Source organism: Schistocerca americana, chromosome 1 (genome assembly GCF_021461395.2).
Source record: "Schistocerca americana isolate TAMUIC-IGC-003095 chromosome 1, iqSchAmer2.1, whole genome shotgun sequence".
Lineage (NCBI taxonomy): Eukaryota > Metazoa > Arthropoda > Insecta > Orthoptera > Acrididae > Schistocerca > Schistocerca americana.
In genome coordinates, this window is record NC_060119.1 from 1144560132 (window position 1) to 1144565569 (window position 5438).

At 44.5% G+C, this 5438-nt stretch overlaps 1 non-coding gene across 1 annotated transcript; it reads left to right on the top strand.

Moving 5' to 3' along the window:
• Positions 1-1217: 1217 nt before the first annotated feature.
• On the top strand, positions 1218-1292 carry Trnat-ugu. The gene has a single exon. It is a non-coding gene; the product is annotated as a tRNA-Thr (tRNA).
• Positions 1293-5438: the final 4146 nt, after the last annotated feature.

Consider the following 5438-nt stretch of genomic DNA (forward strand, 5'->3'; position numbering starts at 1 on the left):
ACCGCTTGAAATCGCACGCGCAACAGCCTAACTGGCTAACTTCAATGCTAATTGACTCGGAAATGCACAAGGTGCACATTTCTTTTCTTAAAAAGTTATTTCGCAGCACAACCTACTTTCCAATACTATTATAAGCTTTTCAGACTGTTTTCGGGCACCCTCTATAAGATTTGTACTCTTGAGCCATACTTTGTCAGTCGTGGTCCATCTTCCGTCTGGAAACCGAAGGACGTCTTTTACCGTGGAACAAGTGATACTTACAAACGGACTGAGTTTCTTTAATGTCGTAGCAAGTGTATCTGTCTTGAAAACTGAAATTTGTGTTTGTTTCCAACAGCTTCAGTTACAACACGTAACTAACTTGTAATTACTTTTCAAAAATACTTTGATTTCCGTGACTGATTATTGGTGTGTAGTAGACCAATACTGTAATAGATAGACAAATAAATACAACAGTTAGAAGATTATTTTTAAATTTTATGTACATAGACTGAAGCAGCGAGCGAAAATGTATACCAAGGCCGGGAATCGAAGCCAGGTCTACTGCTTACGAGTCAGGTGTGTTAGCCACTAAGCCACCTTGGGACAGCCCTCCAGACAGCTGCACGGATTACCCTGGCACGCCTCCCTCCTCGATCCAAATTCTCACTGCCGGCCCACTCTACTTTAATTTCCTCCTTCCGCACGAACAGGCTGTCCATGTTCTGGAATAGCAAAATGGTTCAAATGGCTCTGAGCACTATGGGACTTATCTTCTGAGGTCATCAGTCCCCTAGAACTTAGAACTACTTAAATCTAACTAACCTAAGGACTATATATGACGGTAGTATCTGTTCCCGAAAGAACAGTTACCATGGATGACCATGCAGCTTTGCTACAATGAAATGATAATTAAATGGACACCCTAGCTGCAACCAGGCGTTGATTCATTTCTAGCAAAGCTGCGTGGCCATCTACGGTAACTGTTCTTTCGGGAACAGATACTACCGTCATAAATAGCTAAAATATGGCTTCCCGGCCATTGACCTTCTTGTGCGAACGCACACGCTATGCCCGAACTCGCACGGGACTTGGCAGATTAATCTGCCACGAGTAATGAATATGATGGGCAAACATCTTTAGGCGCACTAGGAATGTAGTGGTGTGGACATGTTGGGAATGTGCGTCTCACGGGGAGCGTGCACGGAATAAGACCCTGCAGGCGCACTATTCTCTGTGCCCTCGGTGGCTCAGATGGATAGAGCGTCTGCCATGTAAGTAGGAGATCCCGGGTTCGAGTCCCGGTCGGGGCACACATTTTCAACATGTCCCCCAATGAAGTATATCAACACCTGGTTGCAGCTAGGGTGTCAATTCAATTATCATTTAACCTAAGGACATCACACACATACATGCCCGAGGCAGGATTCGAACCTGTGACCGTATCGGTCGCGCGGCTCCAGACTGTTGCGCGTAGAACCGCTCGGCCACCACGGCCGGCTCTGGAATAGCACCTCACCATACAACGTAGATGGGGGACACAGCCTGAAACCCAGGTGCAGGTATTTATACAAATGAAATGACACAATTCGATTCTCGGCCTTGGTACAAATTTTCACTAGCAACCTCAGTCTATGTACATAAAATCATATGTGAATGAGACGAGTAAGGTCTCTGAAATTTTGTAATTACATTCGTTTTAAATTGTAATCTAATATTTGTTGTACCTCGGAGCAAGTTTTCCTATTTACTTAAACCTTACTTGTCCAGAGTAAGTTTTTTAACTTCACGAGAAAGAAGCACCACATAAAAATTGAATCCCATAATTTAGAAATGGAATAAGAAAATTACAGGGCTAACTAGAGGTGAAAGTTAGAAAGGTGTTCAAAGTTCCAACAGTCTCACTACAACAGACATATTCGTCTCGACAGATTCAGCAACTGAATTGGTATTTAAGATAACTCTCATTTATTGTTTCGCCTCAGTTGAACATTATTTTTAATCAGGTGAAATGTTTCGATCAATCGGGATCATCTTCGGACCTATGTAATCGCCTCATCCCCTTCTCGTCTATTCAGTACCACATTTCAGAGTACTCTGATATGTGGTTCTGAATAGACGAGATGACTTGCTGACGCAACTACTTAGATCCGAGGATGATCCTTGCTGTGTCGTCCGAACAAGACACAGCCACCGGCCGCTGTGGCCGAGCGGTTCTAGGCTCAGTCCAGAACCGCGCTGCTGCTACGCTCGCAGGTTCGAATCCTGCCTCGAGCATGGACGTGTGTGATGTCCTTACGTTAGTTAGGTTGAAATAGTTCTAAGTCTAGGGAACTGATGACCTCAGATGTTAAGTCCCATAGTGCTTATAGCCATTTGACCCAAGACACAGCCAGGGCAAAAGCGCCACAGGTGCAAAGACGCCAACTGATGCCAGTGCCATAGAGACTCACCACTTGCGCGAGTTCCAACAGCGCCACGGGTGGCGCTAAAGAAGAAGGTATTGACTTCGCCTCGGCCAGCTGGTGGACGAGTACAATCCTCCAATCACCGGACGACAACGGACAGAGACCTACTCGGAAGACAGAAGAGCAGCTCTCACCCACTTTGTTATAAATGGTTCAAATGGCTCTGAGCACTATGGGACTTAACTTCTAATGTCATCAGTCCCCTATAACTTAGAACTACTTAAACCTAACTAACCTAAGGACATCACACACATCCATGCCCGAGGTAGGATTCGAACCTGCGACTGTAGCTGTCGCGCGGTTCCAGACTGTAGCGCCTAGAACCACGCAGCCACTTCGGCCGGCCCACTTGGTTATGTCGTCGTCCAGGGCCGAGTTTGACAGGAAACATCGTTTAGCGGACCCTTAGAAGTGAACGGACAGTTGTAAATGCATTCGCTATGTACTGATAAGTTTACCTAAGGTTATTCGCACTTAGTCATTGATGGCCATTTTTGTGTTATATTACATGCAGTGTTGCGGATTTCGTTATTCAACGAGTCACAAGTAAACGTTTTTAACTCGATTTTGTGACTTTGTTACTAATTTGTTGGAGTGTTGTAGAACCTTCGTTCTCCTATCCTGTTACCTGACGCTGAGGCATAGCTGTGTAGTAATGACAAGGAGCAATTGTCTTAGCGGTGTAAGAAGCCGTTTCACGAACTCACAAACTCGGCCTACTGTAACAACAGTGGCAACTCGACCTCCACAGAAGCAGCGAAGGGGCCTTTGCAAAACTGGCGACGAGGGTTTACACAAATCGTGAGTGATCGAGACACGTAAGCTAATTAAAAAATGTGCAACTGAAAAAATAAATGAGAATTATCTCAAAGAAAAGCACTATCCCTTTCAAAAAAAAATGCAAAATGTAGTCAGAGCGAGTCTGGAGAGATTTTTTTTTTTCAGCACTCTGAGTTCTAAAGTTGTGGAAGCATTAAGAGACCGTAAGGCTGATACATCTCCGCCGTTGTGTGTGGTCGATACCTGCAAAGGGCGGAGCGTCGATTATGCATAATACTACACACACGCACCCACACAGCTATGCTGTCGGACGTGTGTTCATGCTGATAGCTGTTTGGAACGGAGCACATTATCGGCCGGTGACACGCAGGACCGAGCGGCAAATTGGCCTCGCGATACGGCAACATTTGCCAGACTACTGCGGCCGGCTTACAGGATGGTGAGGGGCTGGCGGGCGGGAAGGAGTGGTGAGCGGCGAGGAGGGAGGGGTGGCGACAAGCTGTGTAGGGCAGCTCATTACAGGCAGCCAGCCAGCCAGCTGCCTGTCGACAGGGTAATTGGAGCGCGCGGCGTGTCGGGTAACGAGATGAGAGGATCACGCCTCATCTCCCTGCTGACGAGAAAACCTCCTCCCCCAAGCAGGGCTTCCAGTTGACGCCGGGGACGCAGCTGCGAGCGAAAGATGCTTGATGTGGCGTCCGTCCCATCTGACGTAATCTTAGTCTTCAACTTCGACGAACACGTAGTCATATTCATCACTGCAACTTAGTATAGTGACGAGTATGGTAACAGTTTCGTGACCGATTATCAGAGCAAAGTCGATCGTGGCCTATAACATCAACTCTCTGAACCTCACCAAAATGTATGACAAGTTAATTCGATTTTAGGCGACAATTGTAGAATAACTTTGTTGTCCTGAACATTTTTTGAAGGTTCCAAGATGCTACTCCAGGCGGGTGTAAAAATAAGTGTGCGCAACGGAAAATAATAAACGCTAATATGAAGATATGGCCCCGTCTGACTACACACTGAAGCAGATCTTAGGATCCCTTAATTCTATAAATTACAATCTAAACATAATTGAATGATGAAGGCAACTAATCCTACTAAATGATAAACGTTGTTCCTGCTTACATATTTATGGTAGATATAAAAAAAACCTTCATATTACTAAGTTTACATTTCCTAAATAAAATTACTGATCAGTTGCCCAACTCCGTCCCTTATTATGACTGCGCGATATAATATCAATAACGCGAAATGAGTGACATCATCCACGTACCAAACACTTGAAGACATTACTTTCAAAGATGGTCTACGGTGGTGCGGAACAATGGTATGCTTCTGGGTAAAAATCCTAGGAAATAACCAAGTCTGGGTGACGCTTACTCGTTCCTCTCAGCTGCGCCCTAGATTTTCGTAGTTTCCGAAGTTTAATCCTTCCCGTCCGGGTACAATACCGGCCGGTTGCAAGTCTATTGCACCCCAGCGCTCAGATGTCCCCACATCCGTCTTGCTACTTCCTGTGTTTAAGCAGGACCAACACACCTGTGTGGGCCTCCCACCCAGGGCTTGAGTTCCGCCTGTCATTCCATTTAATATGATAATAAAGACATTCCATCACCTTTCATGCAATAAGCGTTAACAATTATTTACAATACGTGAAAATGTCAGTCACCTTTATATATTCATATATACGATGTACAACCTATCACATGATACCTAATTGTGTTTGGATATCACGGCAAAGTATGTGGAAATTCGAAAACTGGTTATTTCAAATTACATCACACGAACCAAAGTTTTGCCGTTTGCTGTACAAGTGTGTGTCTGTCCATCCATCTGTTAAGACCCGGTTTTCACAGGAATTGGTAAATGTATCAAGTTGACATTTATATCACACACTAAAATCTGTAGCCCCTTGGCGGTGTAATAAACTTTAGAATCTAAGTCAACGCAATCAAAAGATACAGTTGCTTATGTCATAAATCTTGATACTCGCAAATTCACCCATGAAAACCTATAGAGTCCTTTGCGTTGATGTAGAATCATGAATTTTGGCAAAAAACAAGGTTTCACTGTACAACCGAGGGAAATAATCCTACAATCATTAATTTGTAATTACGTCACACGAAAAAAATCATTTTTGTCATTTGTTATCCGATTGTCTCTCTGTAAGTTCGTCTGTTAAAACGCCTTTTCGTCAGGAAC